The following is a 25,267-nucleotide window of genomic DNA, read 5'->3' as shown; positions in this document are numbered from 1 at the left end:
AATTCTAATTATCTTTTAAGGAGGATATCCAGGTTCCATTCTCTCCCTCCTGCTGGTTTTGCTTACTTTGGTGGGAGGAGGGAAGAGTGTATCTTCTGATTTAATCCTACCTGTCCTTGTGGTCTATTTTGCCATTGTCTTAAACAATGTCATTCAGTCCCCACACTTAATTGGGGTATCACCATTTAGGTTGTAAACTATTTGAGTGGGGCATGAAGAGAGCATTTGTTTTCCCCCCATCCTTTTCTCAGATCTCCACAAATACTTATTGTATAAATGAATGTTTCAATAGCAGTTTTATTTATGGCCACTGTAGTAGCTATTAAGAGGCCAAGAAATGCTGTAGGAGTTGTGGAGCTGTTTGGACCTTTGTGACTCTCAAATTTATTGAGGCTGGAAAGGACTGGGTTGGGGGGTCATGGAATAGGTAAAAGAGAAAGGAGGTAGAATAAGGAAATATCTGCAAAACCTGGGCTCAGCTGTCAAGTATCAACAAGGATACAACAGGGATGAACCCAGGTCCAGGCTGAAGGGAAGAAGGGTATATGACAGACAGGATGGTAGGGCCACCATCATCCAAGTTTGCAAGTGTCAAAATCCAGCTTTTGCACAAGTATCTAAAGTTTACTCAATTGTGTCACCTTGGACAAGTCACATTAACTCCCTTGAATCTTGGTTTTCCCATCCATGAAATGGGAGCATTAATACCTACTACAGACTTATCAGTCAGTTCAGTTGCTCAGTCATGTCCGACTCTTTGCAACCCCATGGACTGCAGCACACCAGGCCTCCCTGTCCATCACAAACTCCTGGAGCTTGCTCAAACTCATGTCCATTGGGTCGGTGATGCTATCCAACCATCTCATCCTCTGTCATCCCTTTCTCCTCCCATCTTCAATCTTCCCAGCATCAGGGTCTTTTCCAGAAGTTAGTTCTTCGAATCGGGTGGCCAAAGTATTGGAGTTTCAGCTTCAGCATCAGTCCTTCCAATGAATATTCAGGACTTATTTTCTTGAGGATTGACTGGTTTGATCTCCTTGCAGTCCAAGGGACTCTCAAGAGTCTTCTCCAACACCACAGTTCAACAGCATCAGTTCTTCAGCGCTCAGCTGTCTTTATGGTCCAACTCTCACATCCATACATGACTACTGGAAAAACCATAGCTTTGACTCGATGGACCTTTGTCAGCAAAGTAATGTCTCTGCTTTTTAATATGAAAACTTATAGTCAGGAAAAAATGATACAGTGCTTGTAAAGTATCTGCTTCAGTGAAAGTCGCTCAATCATGTCTGACTCTTTGTGACCCCATGGACTATACAGTCCATGGAATTCTCCAGGTCAGAATACTGGAGTGAGTAGCTGTTCCCTTCTCCAGGGGATCTTCCTAACCCAGGAACTGAACTCAGTCCTACATTGCAAATGGATTTTTTACCAGCTGAGCCACCAGGGAAGCGCATCTGCTCCAGAGTCTAGAGTATAAGAAGAAAACCAATGAACAGTAGCGTTCAGCATCCTAAGGATTATGTCAAGTCAAGCTAACTCACTAGGGACACATATTGACCAGAATACCAATTATTGAACACATACGAGGAATAACTTGCCAGGAAGACTGGAATGTTCGTATCATGTGGTCAACACATTTTCTCTTCTGAAGGAAAGTCTCTTTGGGAAAAATGAGTGCTGTTAGGAACTAGTCAGTTGGAAGAAGGACAGAGGGAGGTGGGTGTGTGGAAAAATCCAGCTGTCATGAAGCATGCAGCCTGTCAAGGCACTCACTGCTCAGGCTGCCCTCCATGGTCTAAGGCAGTGACCTGGTGACCAGGGCTTGCTCTTGGGTGCCCTTTCTAGGCATCAAGCACACTCTGCTCCTCCTGTTGAATCCTTAAGTCAGCTATGATGTAGCTGATTAGGGTATGGTTTGAGTGTCTCAGAACCCAGGTGTGAGGATGCAGTCTCCTTATCACCACTGGGTAAGGACACAGTGTCCTCAAATGTTCTCTTTTCGTCCATATCTAAACTCACTGAGTCTCATCCAAGTTGGGAACAGGGATACACCATTCTATTTAACATACTCTAGGTACACAGTTCATTCAGGATGATGACTTTACAGATAAGGAAACTGAGACCTAATAAGGGATTCCCTATTTAAGAAAAGAGGCAAGACCTTGTCTCTGGGTCTTTGTACACTCCCAGGATTGGACAGTTTCCACTCCAAAGACTCTTTCCATGGAATGTCTTTGCCTGCCAGCTCCACACTTTCCTAAAGAAAACATATTATGTATAGTTCTCATCTGCCAAAACAAAACAAGACAATTCTGTTTCTCCCCATTGTTATAAGATCTCGCTGCTCAAACAAGCTCTAGCCGAGAGCCCACACAAAGCAAACGTCAAGGGGGCTTTCCAACACGACTCTTGCCAGGGGCAACCAACTTCACACTCACAGACACACACACACACACACACACACGCACGCACACGTCACCGATGTCGCCCCAGCGCATTATTTCGATGCACAGCCTCTCTTCGAAATTCCAAAAGGTTAGCTGAAAGAGCCTTTGCTGGCCTCGGCTGTTCTCCCGTCTCCCTCCAATGCCCTCGGTCCCCTGCGCGAATTCCAGGGATAACTCCAAAGCGGTGACACCAGCCCGTGTCAAGGACCACGGCGTGGCGGCGATCAGCTGGCCGCCGACAGCAAAGAGCAGCCTTTGGAGCTGGGCTGGAGTAACTGTCAAGCAGCTGGCTCCCCCGCCCCTCCCCGCCCCGGCGACGCCGCGGGCCCCGAGCCCGCCCCGCCCCCGCTCTCCCCGCCCCCCGCCCCCCGCGCGGCCGCCGCCGCACTCGCTCCGCGCTCAGCCGGCCCCGCAACTTCAGCCAGCGCCGCCGCTGGCTGCTACGAGCTGAGGCAGGAGGTCGGCCGCCGGGGCCGTGGCCTGGACGCTCGGGGTCCGAGCGCGTCCCGCGACCCTTTGTCCCTTTCCCCGAGTGAGCGCGCTCAGGCTGTCTGCAGAGCCGAGGTGAGGGCGGCCCCGGGCATTGCATTGGCACGGAGGCTGTTATTCTAAGCCAGAGACCTCAAGTGTCCCCTTGTCATGACAAGGAGCCTTCGTCTTTAGGTATGTGCACCTTTTTATTTGTTCTTTTTTGCTTCTGATCTTGCTGACAGTCCGGGTGAGGTCTGTGTGGCGAGGGTGTCGTCGGCTTGAATAAGTGTCGCCTGTTAAGGAGCCCTTGGGACCGGGGCGTCCTTGGTTTCCTCCGCCTGGGAGCGTTCGGGTCTTTCATGCCCACAGGATAGAGACGCTAAGTTGCTGGGCAGTAAAGGGACACAAGCACTTTTGCAGGCAGAACGGAGGGATGCCCAGGAACGTGGCAGGACCGGCCCAGAAGGTGCTGAGGGGCCCGCGGCATTGCCCGGGGACTGAAGCGTTGTTTCTGGGGCGAGGACGCGCGTGGCTGGACATTAGGTGTCCGGGGAGGGGGCTTGGTGCGAGCGCTTCGGGATGCAGGTCCTAAGATACTGGTTGCCGCCGAGCGACTTCCGGCACTGTCAGTGCCCACGGGGAGTCCAGCTCGCATCTGGGATTACAGCCTCTGGGATGCTAACTTGCCCCCAGGCTGCCCGTATTCAGCTTGGCTACGAACCAGCGTCATCCCTCCAAGTCTGGATTCCAAACTGGCAGTGTGGGGTCGGGGAATGAGAACTGGGTGGGGAGCAAGAAGGAGAAATGTGTGGCACTGATGCTGATGAGAGTCTAGAAGGGATAAGGAGTGTCGACGCACCTAATGAGGAGCACCGGTGCAAGTTTCTGTGGCGTGGGAGATGGTCTAGGAAAAAGAAGCATCTGCACCTCTGTTACCGCGAGACCGTAACCTCCTGTCCCCCTCCCCAGGATGGTGGGGAGCGCATAAAGAGCCTCAGTCTAGGAGAAGGTAGCGGCTGTTGGAAATGAGACCAGCGGAAGCCATCCAGATGTTAAGGTGGGAGAAGCGTTGGGCCGTTCGCTCGTGCGAAGTGACAGCTCCCGCGGGAGCAAGAGAGCAAGTGGAAAACCGAGATAACTGGACGGATTTTTATTGGGGGGGAGGGGCGGGGTGGTGCGGAGGGGATGTTGGCAGCGTAGAGGGTCCTTATCCTGAAGATACCAACGTGTTGCTCGAGTGAGTGACAGAGAGGAAACGTTTAAGCTTGGGGGCCAGGGGAAACAACCATGATTGTCTTGGAAACCAGTCTGGATCTGTCTTTTCTCCTCCCTCCTCAATTGCTCTCCACTCTCCACTCACTGCCAAGTTCTAGGACTGTGACCAATCGTCCCCCACTCTTAAAGAGACTGTACTTGTGCTCTGTATGGGACTGGGCATCTCCTGAGCCTTTGCCCCTTTGTTATCTGACACGTGATCTGTTCTTCCTTTTTGTTTCCTGTCACGTTTACCTGGCTCTGAGTATGTTCCTCTAGTCCTAGCCACCCCCTAGTTTAGTATACTCATGCTCACTTACTTCCCCTCTTACTCTTGCTTCTCCAGCCTTTTGGAACAGCCTCTGATTTTTCCCTCTCACCCCCACTGTCTGCCTCCTTTGTGTCTCCATCAGACTGTTATAGCTGCTGTTCCAAGCAGGGGATGTCAGCTGTGAACTCTTCAAGAATGAACATCATCAGGCTACTCTCCAGTGGTTAATTAGGAAGCAGCCAGTGGCTAACCTGCTGTAGGAACAAATTGCAGGGGTATGTCTACTCAGGGGAAGAGCCACTAGAGGAAAAGGCCTCCCTGCTCTTCCCCACTCCTCCTAGCCCAGCCCTTGGGGTCAGCCTCTTGTGCCTAGCTCCCCCTGCCACAGAGATGCTGCCAAATCCTGGCTCTTCCCCAGGAAGCTGATGCATTTGTCTGTCCAAAAATCTGCTGCATCCAAACATCTGAAAACCTGAAGAGTGGAGATCTGTTTAAGTTAAAATGTACTGCATATGTTGCTTTTCGAAAGGCCCCCCAATGGGTGCTGCTTCTCTCTTCCTCTGCCAGTCCAGTGTGAGATTTTGGTTTTGAATATTTTATCTTCAGTATAAATATAAAGAAATACCCAGCTAGAGTGAGGAAAAACTAAAAGCCTGCACTGGGGACTTGCCTTGCCTGGAATTCTGTGTACTCGAACACAAATGCTGGCAGTGGCTCTCTTCTTTCTGTTGAGTGCAAAATCGGATTATTTCCAGCAGAAAAGGGACACATACATCCCTCTTCAGGGGTGACCTGGAGAAACCAGGGGGCCTGGGAAGGAGATATTTATGTCTGTGGGTGTCACTTCAAAATTCTACTCTTTACTATTGAAGTCCATTGACTTGGGGCCCTTCTGATGACAGTCAGGTGTCCTACCCTAAGCCTGAGGTTGCTGGGTGGATACATCCCTAGTGTGGGAAAACCCCACAGCCCAGCTGTGATACCAACCATGTGCCCAGTTGTGACTATAACCAAGTCCCTTCTCTGCTGTATTTTGGGTTAATTCATGTATTATTGACTCACCCCTCAGCGTCAGGAGACTAAAACACAGACAGAGGCCGTTCTGGAGGGTGAACAGCGCAGCCTGCACTTTTCATATTAAATAGTAGAGTTGGGTGAACAACCATCCCTTGGGCTGAAGTGTTTGCAAACCAGTGTTTCATTTTACTGCTCAATGCATTCAGTGAGTTGGGGAAAAAAGATAAAAGGCTGTCTTGTTTCTGTTCTGAAAAGAAGTCAGAGGTCTAAACTCAGTTTCTTCCTTTTCTTGGGAGGAAGCGTGGTAGAAGTGAAAGTCTTGTTTTGTTTATACAGTGGGTTCTCGGGGCAGTGGCAGATATTTGACTTTCCACGTGGGCCTCCTCCGCCTCGGTGGCCATGGGCCGGGCCTCGTGCTTCTGAACGGCTCCTTTACCAAGGTTATTTTCATCTGCCAAGCCCAACTCCACCGAGTTGGAGGAGATAGACAGCTTGTGTTTGTGGCCATTCAACCAGAAAAGAATACCAGCTGAAAACAGACAATGAAGCAAGGGAATTGGGGGTGGGGGTGGGGAGAGGAGGTACAGATAGGCCAGCAGCACATAATTGGTTCCCCAAAGGCAAACCTAGACCCCGGGATGGCTCAGTGAAGCCGTTGTCATGTAAACACCCCATAGTGCGATTATTAGAAAGATCTGTTCAGAAAAGGAGAGCGATTATGATTATGCGCCTTTTTCTCTGGAGGAAACCCTCCTTGGCGTCATTCCCCTCCACTTTCGAAATCATGTCCTTATAGACGGTTTCTCCGCACATTTTCCCCCGAAAATGAAAAGCTCCCCCATTGTGCACATGGAGGCCTTCCAGCCGATTCCACGAAACAAAAGCACTCAATGCACAGATCCTGAATGAATTAATACCGAAACACCCACACGTCCTCCTCCCTCTTCCTGTCTCCTCTCTGAGGCCACCAAGTTCCTCGCTGGGGGAATGGCCAAGGTTTGTTGTTATTGTTGAGGGGTGGTGGGTTGTGGGGTTTTTTTGGTTACAGTGTACTTATCCCACTTCAGTTGGAAGTATTCCCTAAAAATAATAGATGTTTTTCTCGAATGTGGCCAGTTACCTAGAAAAGATCGTTTTACACATGGCCCAATGCTGGGTGCCCTCCCTGGACACCACCGAGAAAAGAAACCACTGCGATTTATTTTCTCCCATCGTTTACATGACACTGATGAGCACTGCGTGGAGGAGATGAATGTTTTCACACGTCCATCACACTAATTAAAAAAGAAAATTAGATTTCTTTTCAACAGTGAAATCAAATGAGGTGCAATGTTTCTGTGTTGTGTTTCATAAGCTCAAAATGAGCTCTCTGCCAGATGGAGGATGGCAGTGTCTTAGACAAAGGGAATGTTTTTCACACCATTTAGTGTTCAAATATAATAAAGTGATAAACAAATATAATAAGTATAATAAAGTGATGAATAATCATTTTTATTTCTGAGATGGGTTGGAAGTCCAAGTCCTAAATTACAGTGTTCTGTAATTTAAGGGAGCATTGGGATCTGGCCAGAATTAAATTTTTCATTCAATATAAAAGTGTAAGAGACTGATTGTACCTTCTAGGAAGTGCACAGTCTGGTAGAGAAGGAGGAGGAACCCAGCTGTGTTGGACAGAGTGCTGTCCGTATGTCTTGGTTTGCCCTGCTTACATCTGTTGTCTCAGCATAAGCATAAATGTTAATAGCACCCCTTTCACTCAGAAGGATTCTGGTTTGGTCACCCTAGAAAAGGGACTATGGGAGGTCAGAGGAAGGCGAGGAAGGCTGTGACTGGAGCAGTCAGTGAGGATTTCATCCATGTGCCTTTGGTAAGATTATAGCTAAATGGAAGGGAAAGGAGAAGACACTAGATAAGACTGGGAAGATTGTGAGCTCTCTGAAGGCACAGAGGGCCCATTTTGCTCATTCCTGGATCCTCAGGGCTTACATGCTGCCTAGCAAGTCATAGGCATCCAGTGTGAACTCACTGCCTGTGACCTAGATTTAAGATCAAGATGAAGGTAGAACAGTTCAGGACAGCAAAGCAGTGTGCCTGGCAAAGGTCAGATGGGCTCAGTTATGAAATAAGGCTATTAATAATGGCAATGGTATTAAAACCAGGCTGGTGATGACCATCCCAAAAAACAACGTGTGTACAGAACAATGCCTTACAACTCTTTCTTGTGTAAGTCACTTGTCTTTGGGGTTTAATGCTGTGACTTTCACCTCTAGCACTGGAAATGATCTCTTTCTCCTCAAGCAAATTGTTCAGGAAGGAACTGAAGGAACAATGACTCCATTCACTTCAAACTTGTCCCCTTCTGTCCTTGTCTTCTAGGAGGACTTTTGGGAAAGAGGCAAGGGCGGGGTTGGGGGGAAGGTACCTTACAAATAACAAAAGCAACACAGATGAACACAAAGAGCACAGGGTTTTTCCTTCCCCTAGTAGGGGGAATAAATCCATAGTGACAGTTTCCTGGAGCAAGTATAAATTCCCGGGAGATTATTCCTGGGACAGCATTTATTTTACTTTTTGCTGTATATGAAGGCCTGAAGAGACTTGGTCTTGGCCTTAACTGTGACAGTCCACCTTCTAATTAATGTCCCCCCTGCTGAGATACAGCGGTTCAAGGTCAATTACCCCAAATAAATATTCCAGGATAACTACCAGTAACCCTTGAATGGCAGTGCCATACTTTTCTATTATAAAGTTACTTAGCAGCATTTTAGCCACTTTGAAATGAACCATATCTTCCAAAATTATAATACAGTTTATTTGTCTTGGTGATGGTTCACCATCAGAAATATGTGGAACTTAGAAAAGAGAAAGATAGACATGCACAGGGATATAGCACTGAGAATGTGCATCGGGGTTCTGTTGCAGACAATAGAATCCTCTCAGCAGAGGAATATAAAATAAAATGACTTACAAAATTGTTGGGTCAGGAAGGCCAGGGAAACACACTGTACGTCAAGCCTTCTGGAACAACTTTGAAAGTCGTGTTGTAATGGAGTCACTGCCTGGTCAATAATGAAGATGCTGCCTGATGATTTAGGAAGCTGCTGTCTCCAGAAGGAAGCCGTCACTGCCACGGTCAGGAAACAGCCAGCCAGGAAGCCAACACAGAAAAACCAGGTAGTCTGTGAAGGTGATTGCCAGTGGTGACAACAGAAGAGGTGGAAGTACAGCATAATGCTGCTGCTGCTAAGTCGCTTCAGTCGTGTCCGACTCTGTGCAACCCCATAGACGGCAGCCCACCAGGCTCCCCTGTCCCTGGGATTCTCTAGGCAAGAACACTGGAGTGGGTGGAAGTACAGCACAGTAGGCAAAATAATGTGCCGCCCCCTCAAAGATGCCCATGGCCTAATCCCCCCAAACCTGTGAATGATGTTACCGTACATGACAAAAGGACCTTTGGAAAGATGCTAAAGTCAAGCTCCTTGGGATTATCCTGGATGCTCCACCTGGGCCCAGGCTAATCTCAGCAGCCCTTAAAAGTTGTGGTCATGTGACTATGGAAGACGGCCCAGAGAGATACAGCATTGCTGGCATGTTGAAAGTGGAGCAAGAAGCCCCAGGAGAAGAAATGTGGGTGGCTTCTAGAAGCTAGAAAAGCCAGGGAACTGGGTTCTTCCCTAGAGTCTTAAGAAGGGAACACACCTATGCTGACCCTTGATTTTGGCCCCATGAGACCTATTTCAGACTTCTGACCTCCTGAACTGTAAGATAATAATTGTGCGTCACCTTATGCCACTGAATTTGTAGTAATTCATTACATTAGCCATAGGAAGCTTAATACCACAGCCTCCCCTTCAAATCTTGTGGCAAGCACACTGGTGGAGGCACCCTGTATCATGTGCAGCTACAGGGGATTCTGGGAAATGTAGTTTTCTGCTTCCAGGCTTCATTACTGGAAGTCACCAAGATGGGACTTGAATGACATCCAGTGCCAATCACAGATAGCCATTGCAGCTACCATGAGAAGGCATGGGGAGCCTGGCGAGCTACAGTGTATATGCACTGCGCCCTGAGGGACGGAGGCATGTGGACATGGCAGAACAGAATTGGATGCCTGAGATATTTAGGAAGTTTAACAAGTGTTATTAAGTCATTAAGGCACAAGGGGGAGAGGAGGAGAAGGCCTCAGAATAGTTGCCTGTTTTACTGAACTAGAAGTTACTAACTGATCTGTTAGCTATTGCTGGCAGGGTGGTACTAAGGAGAGATTATACATAAGTATCAGTATCAAGGATAATTACTGACATATAGACAGTCTATATGTATTTTCAAACTGTATTTTCCAAAGATGGCCTCAACAGTATCTCCCACCCTATAAGGCCCTTCCTACAGAGTGACTTTGATACTCTTGCCATTGAGAAATGAGGTTTTTGTCCCCGCCCCAATCATGGCTCTCTTGACTCATAGAGAATTGACTTCCAAGGCTAGATTACAAAAGATTACTCAGCTTCTTACTAGTTCTTGAAGCTATCAGCCACCATGTAAGCTATCTGATGATCCTGGGGCTGCCATGCTGTGAGGAAGCCCAAACTAACTGACCACAAGGAAAGGCCTGGGACCACAGGAAGAAAGAGAGATGCCTGGGCCAGCCCCCAGCTTCTCTGGTCCCTACTACTCTGTGTCCAGCCACCATCTGACTGCAGCAGAGCCCTTTCCAGCTCCTGACTCACTCTTGTTCTAGTCCATACTATCAGATGCAGAAATAAGATCAATTAAAACCACAATTTTTTGCTATTCCTATCACATTCTTCACTGTGAGGTAAATAGCATGACAGTTGTCAGTAGTAGAATAACCAGATCTAAAGCCTACCTTTCCTCTTGTTGAATATTGGCCAGAGAAACTCATTCTTAAAATAGATATTAGAAGCGAACAGAGGTTGGTTTGGTTGGTTGAGGATTTAGGAAAAGGGGAATTGGTAGCCTTGAGACAGAATTTCATACTGGCTAATTCAACAGGTGAATAAGCAAGACTCCCAGTAACTTCTTTTGAAAGTAGAGTTGTCTCAGTGTGTCCAGTAGAAGTACCACAAGTCTTTAGGGAGTGTTGTCAAATAGGGACCCACTTAGGAGATGAAGAAAGGAGATGAAACATAGCTGGACAAACCCATGATCAAATACAGCTAGCCAACCCGGCAAGCCCTTCCTCACCAGCAGGCTGACTGCTCTTTTCACTTCTTTTTTCTACATGCCTCCTTCCTTGATACCTAAAGTTTACTTCTGAGGTTCAAGGTGTCCCCTGGAAATAGTACATAATATTAATAATGCATTAGTTTAAATAGCACCTTCTATTCCTGAGGGGTTTTGCAGTTCTCAACAACTTCCAGCACACCCATTGTCCTTTTAAACCAGAGAACTCCACGATGTCGGCGGGACTAACATTAATGTCCCTGGTTTCACCAGTTAGGAAACAAAAGGATTAACTGGCTTGTGCAAAATCACGGTGCTAGTATGTCTAAGAGGCTGGGTTAGCGCCTAGCCTTTCTCACTCTCATTTGGGGTCTGCCACTCCAGAATATCCATTCCATTTGCCTCGGTAGCAAAATCAATGTTAAGCTGGAGAGAGGGAGGGATGATTTGTTCTGCCTGCCCACACCTTCAAGCACCAAAATATGGCCTGCATGAAGCCTAATTCATTGAGAGCCTGAAGCACAACTATTTCTCTTCTTACCTGACTAATGCTGTCAGTTTGTTACCATATTTTGCAAGTGGAAACCTGCCCCGATAATGACACAAGAAAGGTCAGGAACTGCTCCCTTTGCAGGCTCCCATGACATCCCTAAAAAAGCTTGCCCTTTGAATTTTGTCCAATAGTCTTCGGGCTAAAATAGGACAGAAATGACATGCGCTGTTACTCTTTAAAGGGTTATTTCTTGTTATTTTTTAGATCCTCAAAGTGTGTTTCTTCACATTAGGATATTTCCCAGGTGTAGTTTGTTTTGGCTCTGAATGTTACAAAATGGCTATTTCGCGGCTAATGGAAGAAAACAGCCAGAAGAGGCTGAGGGGCTGCGCTAGCTCGGGGAGCTTTCATGTATGGGAATATACGGTGATCAAGCTAGAGATACTGAAGCAGTATTGAGAGAATGTGTAGTCTTAATTTAAGGAATGAGTGTCTCTCCTTTGCAGTCCAGCTGGGGGGGAAATAGATGCAGGTAGACCGTGCCCTTGGGGCCTGCCAGGTGGCTCAGTGGTAAAGACTCTAGGAGATGCAGGAGATGTTGGTTCGATCCCTGGGTCAGGAAGATCCCTGGAGTAGGAAATAGCAACTCACTTCAGTATTCTTGCCTGGAAAATTCCATGGACAGAGGAGTCTGGTGGGCTCTAGTTCCTGAGCAACAGAGCACACAGCACACAGATCTTGCATGTAGATTCTCTTTTCTCTTTGAGTAAATTATGCAATGCTGAATGTAGACACAGGGGAGTCTGAAGTCTTTGTAATTTAAAAAATAACACCCCTCCAAAAAAAAAGCCCAATTTCTGAATTATAGATGTGTTTACTTGTATCTCATACTGGATGTTGACATAAAGCCCCTCTTCCATAGTGAAGCATTGAATCTAAATTAAAATGTTTTGTGTAATAGTAATAATAGCTATCATTTAATAGCATTTCCAATATGCCAGGCACATGCAGTCATTACCTAAATTCTCACAATGACCCCAATGTAAAATTATCATCTGTATTATAGATGAGAGAACTGACAATGGTAAAGGCAGAGTTCAGTTTTAAATCCAGATAGCCTGGTATCACGGAGAAGGCAATGGCACCCCACTCCAGCACTCTTGCCTGGAAAATCCCATGGACAGAGAAGCCTGGTGGGCTGCAGTCCATGGGGTCGCAAAGACTCGGACACGACTGCGCAACTTCCCTTTCACTTTTCACTGCATTGGAGAAGGAAATGGCAACCCACTCCAGTGTTCTTGCCTGGAGAATCCCAGGGATGGGGGAGCCTGGTGGGCTGCTGTCTATGGGGTCGCATAGAGTCGGACACAACTGAAGCGACTTAGCAGCAGGAGCAGGAGCAGCAGCAGCCTGGTATCAAGTCTGGATTGTAGCTGTGGACGTAAATATACAAAAACCCCAAATTCAGAGTTCCTATGACTGCCAGTTAGTAGCATGTTCCGTAAGCCTGAGTTCTCCCATAACACTAAGCTGGCTTGTGGTTCCCAGATCACTTGGCTTAGTCATTCAGTACTCAGATAGTTCACGTAGTTTTCAGGTTGAGATTCTTAGTTGATATCAAGGCATTAATGAGACATCTCAGGATTCTGTTGTAATCACCGAGAAGTTTTCCCATATTATCCAGCCAAAAGATTCATCAGTCCAGCTAAGTATGCATTGTGCCTGCACTGAGAAGTACCTGATCATGAGGAAACAGACATTTTTCTACTGGGTAAACGATCCATTCTGATAAATGACAGTGTCAGTGATAAGCCTTCCCCCTCCCCGTTATCAACATTGTCCCGTACAATGCCTCAGAGATCTGAAAATCCCACAAAAGGGGAGGGAAATGGAGAAAAAGCAATTTTGTTGTTTTGTCGCTAACTCATGTCCGAATCTTTGTGACCTCATGGACTGTAGCCCACCAGGCTCCTTTGTCCATGGAATTTTCCAGGCAAGAATACTGGAGTGGCTTGTCATTTCCTTCTTCAGGGGATCTTCCCGTCCCAGGGATTGAACCCACGTCTCCTTCTTGGCAGGTGGATTCTTTACCACCGAGCCACCTGGGAAGCCCAACTTGAGAGAAAAAAGGAGTCATTCCTTCTCTTTTAGAAGGACCATTGTCTAATCCATACCCACATGTAAAGTGTCTCTTGATCAATTTTGTCTCAATTACTGAATGTAGGAAAACAAGATCATTGTTAATTCATGCAGTTTAATTTATGCATAGGAGAATTATGCAGGGTAATTACCTGCAGTTGAAGGAAATGAATGGTGTCAGATCTGGTTAATCCGTGCATGTTTCACCCTTCTATCCCTCTGTTCTCAGAGAAGACTTAAAGTGGTAACCAGTGTGTGATATGAAAAATTGCATTGGTTTGTTAAACAGAAGTATTTTTTGCCTTTGATTTGCATCACAAATAGAGTTCTCAGATTTGGACTGACTACATTTGAATATAATTTTCAGAACAAAAGCTTTGATTCACTGTCTTAACTCCTGTATAATCTTTTCCAGAAGTGCCCATTTTTTAAATCAGTGCAAGAGAAATTATCTTCATACACCCTGTGTTAGCCTGAGTAAAATTTCCTTCGTGGGAATAATTCACTGGGAATGATGATTATTTTGTTTATCAAGAGTTATAGGGGATTTATAATAATGATTGCTAGTTTCCACATTGTTCAGAACCTCTGAGATCTAGTGTCTTCCAAAAACTAAAACTGAAACAAGCAGCTGGAACAAATTATGGGACAGTGAGTGGACAGAGATGGAAATATGCTCATGACTTTTGCCAAGCAATAGGTTAAAGCAAGCAAGAGCTGTTAAAGCCTCTTTGAATTCATCTATGGTAATTGGGAGAAAAATAAGATTTAGTTTTTGTTGATGTTGTTCAGTCATTAAGTCATGTCCGACTCTTTGCGACCCCATGGACTGCAGCACACCAGGCTCCCCTGTCCTCTACTATCTCCCAGAGTTTGCTCAAATTCATGTCCATTGAGTCAGTGATGCCATCTAACCATCTGACCCTCTGCCGCCCCCTTCGCCACTTGCCTTCAACCTTCCCCAGCATCAGGGTCTTTTCCAGTGAATCGGTTCTTCACATCAGGTGCCAAAGTCCTGGAGCTTCAACTTCAACATCGGTCCTTCCAGTGAACAGTCAGGACTGATCTCCTGTAGGATTGACTAGTTTGACCTCCTTGCAGTCCAAGGGACTCTCAAGAGTCTTCTCCAGCACCACAATTCGAAAGCATCAGTTCTTCAGTGCTCAGCCTTTTTATGGTCCAGCTCTTACATCCATACATGATTGCTGGAAAAATCATAGCTTTGACTAGATTTGGTTAAAGTTTATTAAAAAAATTATTCTTTGTAACTTTTCAAAAACTTGAGACAGGTTATAATATCATACAATTAAAAAGAGAATAAATATCAAAAGGAGGAACTCAGAAAAATCAATATCTTAACTTTAAAGAATGAATGTTTATGCTATGATTGAGCAGCAAGTTTTGCTCTGAACTTCCCTGTAGCCAGACCAAAACAAGTATATACTAGGTTATCACTAAAGTTACTACTATCAGAAAGATGGACTTGGAGCAATTCCTTGAGGGGCAGATTACCCCAGCAATGAATTGTAAAAGAAACGTCTTATGTGGGCTTAGACGAGGTGAAATTGAGCTCGTTAAACCAGAGCACTGCAGTGAAGTTCAGAAGTCAACACTGCACGTTGACCTTCACTCTTATTCTCTAACCCCTCCATCACATTCTCCTAAAGATCCAAAAGGAACAATCAAAGTAAACTTCATGAAGAGAAAAAGAAATATGTGTTTTTGGCCTACAGTTGTTATGTTTGGGGGGACAAAAAAGATTCAACTTTTCTTCGGTCAAGTTACATGCTGCGATCAGATTTTTGTCTTCAGACAAGGTTAACAGAAGGTTGAGGATGACTGCTGCCTTCCCCACACGCCCTCACAGGGGAGCCCAGCTGAGACAATTGAGTTGCAACTCAATTGCAACTCAATATCGTTGAGTTGCAACGATAATCTTATTACAGCACCAGATTTCAGCACTTGAGATCTTGGGTTTTAGCAAGACCAACTCGATTAGTGAAATGAAGCAGAGCATAAAAACATGAAACTTTCAGTGTTTAGGTGAGGCCATGTCTTTTTATCCTTGACCTTGATGATAATGATGACGGTGATGATGGTGGTGGTCGTGATGGTAGTAGCAGACATCCGTTTTACTGAGTACGTACTCTGTGCGTTATACTTTACAGGCTTGATTTCCCTTAATTATCACCATAACTTAATGATGTAAGTGTTTAGAGACGAGGAAACTGAGCAGAGGTCGTTGTTCCAAAGAGGATATTCACACCAACTGTGTGACTGCAGACTGATGGTCTAGCCACATACCGTAAACTTGAGGTATCTGTATGTGAACGTATGTGTTTGAGCTTCTGGATCCTGCTGCTTCATTGTTCTTACTTGCTGCTTGTCTCTGTTGCTTACAAACACACTGACTGCAGCAATCTCTAAGATTCTGTCTCTTTTAATTAGAGCTATGATGGCATGACATCGTCTCTGAGTTGACTCTCAGGAAATATGTAACCTACATATACATGTGTTAAGTTTAAGTGTACTCTCATTTACTAAGACTAATGCTCCCACCTGAACCATTTTCCTTGACTCGGAAAGTCCTAACAGAAACATAAGTGATAAATCTGATACTGCCCTTCCCTGCTGAGAACATTAATTGTGACACACAGCATGGTCTGAAATCCAGCTCTGGAAGGCAGCAGAAGGGTAGGGGGTGCAATGACTGGCTGTGTCCAGCCACCTGTCCACGCTGTTGCCCCCCTTTTCTCTTCACCCTCATACCCCAGGCTGAACAGTTGGAGGGCATCTGCTCTTGGGGCTGAAACACCCGCACGGCTGACTCGGAAACAGTAAACCCATACTGCCGAATGATATATTTTTGGTGCAGAGAAAAATTTTGTCCCTCCTAGGGATCAAAATACATTCTTACATGAATGCATGTCATTTTTTAAAAAGACATTGCCCAGGTCACATTCCAAATTCTGCCCATCCCATTGGATTGTACTCAACACCCACATTTAACGTTCTCTGTACTTTCAATTGCAAAGTCTTGAGATGAGGTTTGAGAAACACAATGTGAATGACATCCTTCAGAAGAGAAAAATGTTCAGAGCAGCTGGTTGTCTGGAGGGCGTCCACTGAAAAGCTCGCAAATCATACTATAGAAAAACAACTCTTACAGATGCCTGCTTGGTGGTAAAGTATCCTAGGATCTTGTGCTGTATTTAATACCAACTGAATTTTTTTTATTTAGGGGAATCAACTTTTTTTTCACCACCTCTGCAGATATTATATAGTCTCTAATTGAAGCCTAGCTCAGCTAATTCCACTTTCAAGAGACTTGAGAATGTACAGTACTTATAAATGAGCTCCTAGGTAAAGTATAAAACTCATGAAATCAGCCTCCCAGTTTTCTCTGGGCAATGCACAGGATGTCGTCATCTAGACCTCATTAAACTGGAGACAACTTGGTAATACATCCTCATCACGGTAACAATCAGAATAGCACCTGCTCTTCACTGTTCTAAGCACTTGAATTCATTAGCGTATTTAATTTTCACAGCAAACTGGGAGTTTGTTTCTTTTCCCACTTTTACAGATGAGGTAATTATGGTCTGGAGAGGTCAGGCAACTCATCAAGGCTGCACAGTGTAAAGTGTTTCTGCCAGGCAGGCTGAATTCTTTGGTCTCCACGCCCTGACACGGAAGGCCTATATTTTGGCCTCACAATTGGGAAACAGAAGGTTAGATGACCATAAGTTCCAGTCCTGATAGGGAGTTACTTTTGAGTCTTCACACAGTGGACAGTTTTTCTTTTAAACCCTAGGATACCCAAAGCCATTCCTTTTTTGCCATTAGAGAAGTGATGCAGTTTTGTCCTGTGTTTCTGGTGAAGACTGGCAATGCCTTTTCCAAATATTTTTTTGTATCGGAGTTGGAATCAAGCAACTAAAGAACATGAATAACTCCATTTTTTGTGCATTGAAAGAATAGGAGGTAGATGTGATCAAGATTATGGCATACGGTGTGGAGAGAAAAAAAATGAAACCCGGGAAGATTTTATGTATCTCTGGCAAGGCTCTACCTAAATCAATTAAATTAAAACCACTGGGGATGAGGCTCAGACAATCACATTATTAAAAAGCTCTCCAGGTAATTCTAATATGCAGCCAGGTTTGAGACTCTCTAAACTGTATTATGCTCTTGCTAGAGGTTATTGATAGTTATATCCATAGGAAGGTGCAGAGGCCAAAATATAGGTTAAATATTTATTTAATGTGGTAAATGTCTTCAAATAAGCCCAGTAACTCAGTTTCTAACAGTGAACATGGCTTTCTGGATTTAGTCATGAATTTGTTACTCCTGAATAGCAAGGATTACCCACTTGTATTTGTTGACTCTAAAATGCTGTTATTATTGTTATACTGTGTCATAATGAGCATCTCATTGTGGCAAATGGTTGAGTGAGTGAATTCATGAGTGCTCAGCCACTCAGTTGTGTCTGACTCTTTATGACCCCCTGGACTGTAGCCCGCAGGGCTTCTCTGCCTGTAAAATTTTCCAGGCAAGAATACTGGAGTGGGTTGCCATGCCCTCCTCCAGGAGATCCTCCCAATCCAGGGACTGCACCTCAGTATCCTGCATCTCCTGCATTGGCAGGTAGGTTCTTTACCCACTGAGCCACCTAAGAAGCTCATGGGGAATGGTTATGGAATAAGAAAATAAAAGATAAGAGTAACAGTGAAACAAAGGTCAATTGTTCTCGAACCCTCTGAGCACCTGATCATCAGTGCTAGTTAATGATGTCTGTGAGGTCACAGGGTGTTCTGAGTACTGGTGACCCTTCTCTCCAAGTTGATGGAAAGTCATATTAAGAAACAGGCAAAAAAGGGAATTCCCTGGTGGTCTGGTGGTTAGGACTCCAAGCTTTCATTGCTGAGGGCTGGGGAACTAAAATCCTGCAAGCCTCATGTCATGGCCAAATTTAAAGAATAAGAAGGCAAAGAAAACTGGAGGAGAAATTCTGCTTTCTCAGCTAAAGGAAAGTAGAGATGGGTAGAAACTCTGATTCTAGATCCAGTTCTGCCAACAGTCTTGTTAGTACAGTTGTCTACAGATGAGTCTCCTTACCTATGCAGTGGGAATCATGACAGTTGCCCTACCTTATTTACATGGCTGTTGTCAGAGTATAGATGTCAGAGCATTTGGAAAGGACCAATCTGCGGATTTGAAATGTTATTATGAATCTCCTCACTAGATGATAGTAGAGATTCAGATAGCTGTGTGGCCACCAAAAGATGCACCATTCTCTTTATTTTTATTCCCCAAAGGGTCACCTGTTCTAAGTTCTTTTAACTTTGGCATCAGTACTAAATTCTTTAGAAGCCCTATATGGTGGAGAAAGTGAAAGTGTGAGTCGCTTAGCATGTCCGACTCTTTGTGACCCATGGACTGTAGCCAACCAGGCTCCTCTGTCAGTGGAATCCTCTAGGCATGAATACTGGAGTTGTTTGCCACTCCCTTCTCCTGGGGATCTTCCTTATCCAGGGATCAAACCTGGGTCTCCTGCATTGCAGGCAGATTCTTTACCATCTGAGCTACTATATCTGCCTCTATGGTGGAGAAGGCCTCTGTCAATTGACTGGAAAACTGAACTTCCCTATACAGAGATTATTTCATCTTTTCAATTTTGCATGACGAATGCTCCCAGGCTCAGCGCTGCCAGTTTGCTCAGAGCCTGCACTTGTTCCTCAAGTCCTGACACCTGAGACCCCCTGTGGCCCTGTCCATGGTGAAAGCCTTGGACTATTCCCACACGCTTATCCCGACCAGGCAGAGGACAGAGGCGAAATCTGAGGCCCCCGTGACCCCACAGCTCTGTTCCCTGTTGACCTGCTCCATGGCCAAGAGAGGTGGTCCCAGTTTGGGGTTTCTGTGTTTACACAGATGTTGGGCCGGGAGGAGTGGAAAGTTAGGTGGGTCTGGAACTTATTAAAGCCAGTTAATTTGACCTCCAGTGTGGTCAAATTATAGGCTTCTTGTTTGCTTTGAAGTGGGATTGGGTCGACCCACCAAGCAAACATGCTAAACCAAATCTCCTTCTCCTTCTAGAGAAAATAGACAAATTTCCCTTCTCTCTGACTTCCTCTTTATCTGCCCTGAGATTCAAGGAGGACAGAGATCATCATGTATTGCATTCATGCTACATCCCCCATTCCTACATTCCCTGTGTTCTGAAGTGTTCCATAAAGGGGCTAAAGGCTAAGAAGTAGTTTCTGACACGATACTTGACTGCTTCATGCTAGATGTGGGCCGTGACACCCATTCACTATTCAGGATTGCTTTCCTGTATCAGCGCTGGAACAGTAGACACATTAAAATGTTCAAATGTGCACATAAATAAAGCAAATGGAATAACATATTCCTGAAAACCCATCACCCAGTGCAATGATTGTCAAGAATTTTCCACACTTGCTTCATCTATCCCTCTTGTTATTGTTGTTAAAACATCTTAAAGCAAATCTAAACCATATGTCATTTCACTCATACAGACTTCCGTGGGCATCTCAAAAGTATAGACATATTTCTGCATGATCCTAATTCCATTTCACACCTAACAAAATGAACAATATTTCCTTAGTATGATCTGAAGTCTAATCCATGTTAAAATGTCCCAAGTATCTCAAAAATGACTTTTTTCAGTAGGTTTGTCATGACAATCAAGACAAGGTCTACACATTGCATCTAGATGTATAAGGAGGAGAAGGACAAGATACTCAACCAAAAAGTCACTTTAATGCTTAAAGTAACATTTGGTTGCAAAGAAAGAACAAATGCTTATGGACCCCACACTGGACCCATCAACATATGGCAGACTCCCAACAGTATATCTCTTGAGTCTTGTCCTTTCTCCTCCTTTTTCCCCATGAATAAATGATTTGCTCAGCAGGGAGTCTGAAGCCCTGTGAAGATCTTAACCTACTTTATTTCTCCCAGACTGGCCAGAGGGACAGGGTGCATGGAGACAGTGGGTAGGACCCAAGAAAATGAATGAAAACCATTTTCTTGCTAGTGAACTAGAGACAAAATTTAAAACCCAGAGCCAAGAGAAGACCAAGCATTTCATAATGAGATTTGAGTCCCAGAAAATAAAAAATAGCCCTTGGAACAACTTTAATGTGACCAGAGGATGGAGTAAATTCAGAGGGAAGGGCCTAGAATAGGGTTGAAACTGGTGAATCAGGTGATGGAACTGGTGAGTCAGGTGATGGAATGGTGTGGTGGGGGAGACAGGTTGTCTTGGGGAAAGTCTTCCAGCTCCTCTTTTTCCTGCTTTTGAAAAAGGAATCTGACTCCCCTCTAGGTGGATTGGCTAAGGACATGAATGGGCAAAGAATTACAGACAGCTAAGAGTGGAGATTAATTTGCTAGCTGACTGGGAGCATCGTGTGATTTTTTGGAGTTATGTGAACCTCTGTGAGGGGAAGTATCCTGACAGTGCCTTTGGGTTCAGAATCCAAGTAATATGGCATTTCACATGTGTACAAATAGGCCTGTAATGTATTCTTTTGTCTTTGCTGTTGGGAGTCTGCCATATGTTGATGGGTCCAGTGTGGGATCCATAAGCATTTGTTCTTTCTTTGCAACTAAATTGTACTTTAAGGATTAAATGGACTTTTTGCTTCATTCCTGTTTTTACAGCTTCAAATCCTCTGGTTGGAGCAAAGAACAGTAAGAAATTATTTTACCCTCTTATGTATCATAAAAAGGAACATAATTCTGCTTTGTTGATAATCTAGGCATTTGCACATAGCTATACCTAACTGCTTTGCATTCTGGTTATAAATTATTTGGTTTTGGCAACCAAAAATAACCCAGCAGATGTTGTTCATATGACCACCTTCTTGGTATGCAGGAGCAAGGATCAGTAATGAACCCACTACTCCCTTTATAGCGGTTTAATTTGCTAAAATTACCATGCAGAGAACATGTGTGCGGGCCTCTGGGAAACCACGCAGCTTTGAAACTGCTGGCATGTGATGGCACTTTCAGACACAGCCTTATTCTAGTTGAACCACAGAGTAACTCTCTGACACTGGTTTCTTCTGAAATGTTCTCATTTGCATCCTCCTTTTTTCACCTCTGCTTTGTTCAGTAATAATTCACATGACTTCAGACAGAACGCCACAGGTTTAGGGAGACCAAGGTCACATTATCAGAAAAAATTTACTCCAAGGCAGGGAGAATTAACAGAAGACACAAAATTCTCCCTATTAATATCGGGTTGGCCAAAAAATTTCTTCAAGTTTTTCCATAAGATCTTAGGGAACAACTTTTTTGCCAACCCAACACATAATAATCGGAAAGTGCTAATATTCAACTGGCTCATTTCCTTGGTAAAAACATCTTTTTCTTTGTATGTTGCTTTAAAAAAAATGGTGCTCACTTCAGCAGCACATATACTAAAATTGGAACAAGAGTGAGAAGATTAGCACGGCCTCTGTGCAAGGATCACGTGCAACATTGTGAAGCATTCTGTGCTTTTCTATTACATGTAAATTAGATAAGCAATAAGGACTTGCTGTACAACACAGGGGACTGTTTTCACTTATCCTGTAATAACCTATAATGGATAACAATCTGAAAAAAAGAATATAACTGAATCACTTTGGTGTACATCTGAAACTAACACAATATTGTAAATCACCTGTGCGTCAATTTAAAAAATTAAAACATAAGGTTTAACAAACATTTCTCTGCTTTTACCAGACTGGAGTGCAGACACAACAGGTCATTGCTTCCTGTTACAGAAAGGTCATTGCTTCCTGTTTCATGCTAAACGCCACTCTCCCTTTATAGATTATTAATTTTCATAATAAGTCTGTTATGAGAACTTTTTCTATAGAGTTATAGTTATGTAAACGAATCACTCCAATAGCTAACAATAAGCTCTTGAAGTTGATCAGAACACACCATCACTTACAGACTTCTAAAAAATGCATGACGCAGGCTGTAATCAAGAGTATCAGAATAGAGACTGTGAATAATAATGCATATCTTCCCACGTAAATTCTTTCATCTTCCCTCCTCTGGATGAGCCCTCACTATTTTTTTACATAAAAAAGCCAAGTGAAGGAGCTTCAGGGGCCAAAGCTGAGAAGGTGTCCAGGTGTTCTAACTGTGCATCTCAGCTCCTTCAAAACCCCTACGAGCTGCGCTTCATACCCTCGTGTATTATATTCAAGTCTATAATAAGATGCCTGAATGCTAAGCATTTGAAGTACTGCTTTTAAAAGTGTTGTCATAACAACAGAAATAAAATGACGAATGTAACTTGAGTTTGAAAAGACTGCCTTAGCTTTGAGTCCATTGCTTCACCTAAGCAAGGCTTAACTGTCACCTCCTAGTGCAAACGAAAGCTGTGATCCTATGGCATTACCATAATTGAGTTGAGGTCTTTAGCTGTAAGGTGGTTCAGTGGTAAAGAATCAACCTGCCAGTGCAGGAGACACAGCTTCAATCCCTGTGTCGGGAAGATCCCCTGGAGGAGGAAATAGCAACCAACTCCAGTATTCTTGTCTGCAAGAAACCTTGGACGGAGGAGTCTGGTGTGCTGCAATCCATGGGATCACAGAGTCAGACACTACTTAGCAACTAAGCATGCATGCTATTGCATAAAATTGTCAGTCAACCCTCCAATAATTCCACTTAATTGCTCTGATGGCCAGAAATAAATTAATTGATAAGAAAAATCTATTTGTTTGATTGTGTAGGCCATATCTAAAAAGCTTAAAGATAATTCATCTCCTTTCTCTGAGATGAGCTATATCATGTAGCTTAATTATAAGGTTCAGTTCCATATTCTACCTGACTCTCATGCCCATGAATGAATGCATTTTGGACACACATGCTAGGCAAAGGAACCGTGCATGGTGCATGCTGATGCTTCCCAGCACACTGTTGGGGACATTCTTCTAGAACCAAAGGGCTTTTTCTCTTTAAGATGGCCAAAGATGTAGCTCCATTCTAGTGAAAATAATAAAAACTATGAGCTTACCAAAAAATGGTGATTTAGAGGTTTCTCTGGTGGTTCAGTGACTAAGACTCCAAGCTTCCTCTGCAGGGGGTACAGATTCAATCCCTGGTCAAGGAAGTTCTGCATGCCAAAAAATAAATAATAAATAAAAAGTAAAATAAAGTACAAAAAATTGTAATTTCAAACTAAAAAATAAAGTACAAAAAAATTGTAATTTCAAACTTCTTGAGTCTTCCGTTTCTTAAGATAATCAGCTTAAATCAATCCGCATGCAAAGTAGACACATTCAGAGGTGGGAAATTTTGCTTCCCTATGCTCTAGTGGTGGACAAGTCATTACACATGTTCCCAAACTCACAGGCTGTATAAGACCAAGAGTGAATCCTAATGAAAATTACAGACTTTGGATGAGGGCGATGTGACAATGTAGGTTCATTGACTGTAGCAAATGTACCACTCTGGTGGAGGTTGAGAGTAGGGGAGACTGTGCATACATAGGGGCAGGGAGTATATAGGAAATTTCTGTACCTTCTGCTCAATTTTGCTCTGAGCCTAAAACTGCTTTAAAAATTAAAGCCAATTAAAAAAAAACTGTAAAAAATGACTTTACTTAATTTTAGTAAAGTCAAATAACAGTGAAAGATATTAGTACCATTTTGGTGTATTTTGAAGTAAAGAAGCAACAGTCACCATTAGCTAGAAATGAGTTGCCAAGCTCTAGGGGTAAACAGGCTACATGCAAGAAAAGCCTAGAGGAGCTGATAACACCAGGCACGGGGCCATTTCCTTCATACTGGAGCGTTGTTTTTGAATCTGATGATCAAATAATGAGGGTTTGTGGTGGGTGGATTTTTTTCTCAGCAGGATCAGCCAAGCTGTCTATGAGGACAGTGTTTCCAAGAAATTTCCCCTTTTGATGTGCACGGTTTTTACTGTTTTGTGTGTGTGTTTTTTTTTTAATTAGTAAATTGACTTATTATTGCTGATAGCTTCAAGCTTCATTTAAGCACAAAATGTTTTTTCCTTTGAACCAGGAAACACTTGGTCCTGTTTTGATGTCTACTTTGCACCAAATGAGGGTCTCTGAGTGTTTTAGACTTTGCATTTTAAAATGAGTTATGACAACATTAGTCAAAATCCATTCAACCCCCCTTGACATTTAAGCAAGTTTTAGGTCCTGAATCATTTCTCTTCTAATTATCGTGAGGCCAGCTGCTTCTCTCTGCATTTATTTAATCCACTAGAATGGAAGAAGAGGGGTTTTCATTTTCCTCAGGCTGAAATGGTGTCAATTATATAGAAGTTCTTACAACTGACTGTTCCAATGAGTAGACATGCAATTAACATTTCTTCTTTACTCTTCAGATGGTTCTGCATGATGCTGAAAATAGCTTCACGGTGCTCTGCTCTCATTGGTTTGAGGGGGGAATAAAAGAGAAAGAAAGAGAGGAGCAGTAATATCAAATTACTTTATTTCTATATATCTCTTTCAGTTTCCCTGGTGGCTCAGTCAGTAAAGAAACCGCCTGCAGTGCAGGAGACCCAGGTTCAATCCCTGAGTCAGAAAGATCCCCTGGAGAAGGGAATGGCAACCCACTCCAGTATTCTTGCCTGGAGAATTTCATGGGCAGAGGAGCCTGGCAGGCAACAGTCCATGGGGTTGCAAAGAGTTGGACACAACCAAGCGACTAACACTATCTCTTTACCTAAAAAGTATGTATGGTATTATAATTAGTGCATTCTATTTGATGGATAAAAGTCAGATATACCTTCTAAGGGCTCATTCTAGACATTGATAGTAGAAAATAAACCATTATTCCACACTAAGATTTTTACATATGTTATCTCATTTTCTCCTTGCAACAGCTTTGGTAACTTAGGTCTTATTATCCTCATTTTATTGACAAGAAAAATTGGAGCTCAGAGAGAACTTGAGTGAACCCTGGGTTACCTGGCTCCAGAGAC

The 25,267-nt window shown here is 43.9% G+C and overlaps 1 protein-coding gene and 1 non-coding gene across 2 annotated transcripts in view; both read left to right on the top strand.

Moving 5' to 3' along the window:
• Positions 1–25,267, top strand: part of RIPOR2 (RHO family interacting cell polarization regulator 2) — a 211,677-nt gene that overhangs the window by 125,173 nt on the left and 61,237 nt on the right.
• LOC138985154 (U6 spliceosomal RNA) lies at positions 21,706–21,812 on the top strand. Its single transcript, XR_011462410.1, has one exon. It is a non-coding gene; the product is annotated as a U6 spliceosomal RNA (small nuclear RNA).

This window comes from Bos mutus, chromosome 23 (genome assembly GCF_027580195.1).
Source record: "Bos mutus isolate GX-2022 chromosome 23, NWIPB_WYAK_1.1, whole genome shotgun sequence".
NCBI lineage: Eukaryota > Metazoa > Chordata > Mammalia > Artiodactyla > Bovidae > Bos > Bos mutus.
The sequence above is the reverse complement of the archived record's forward strand: the minus strand, read 5'-3'. Positions and strand labels throughout refer to the sequence as shown.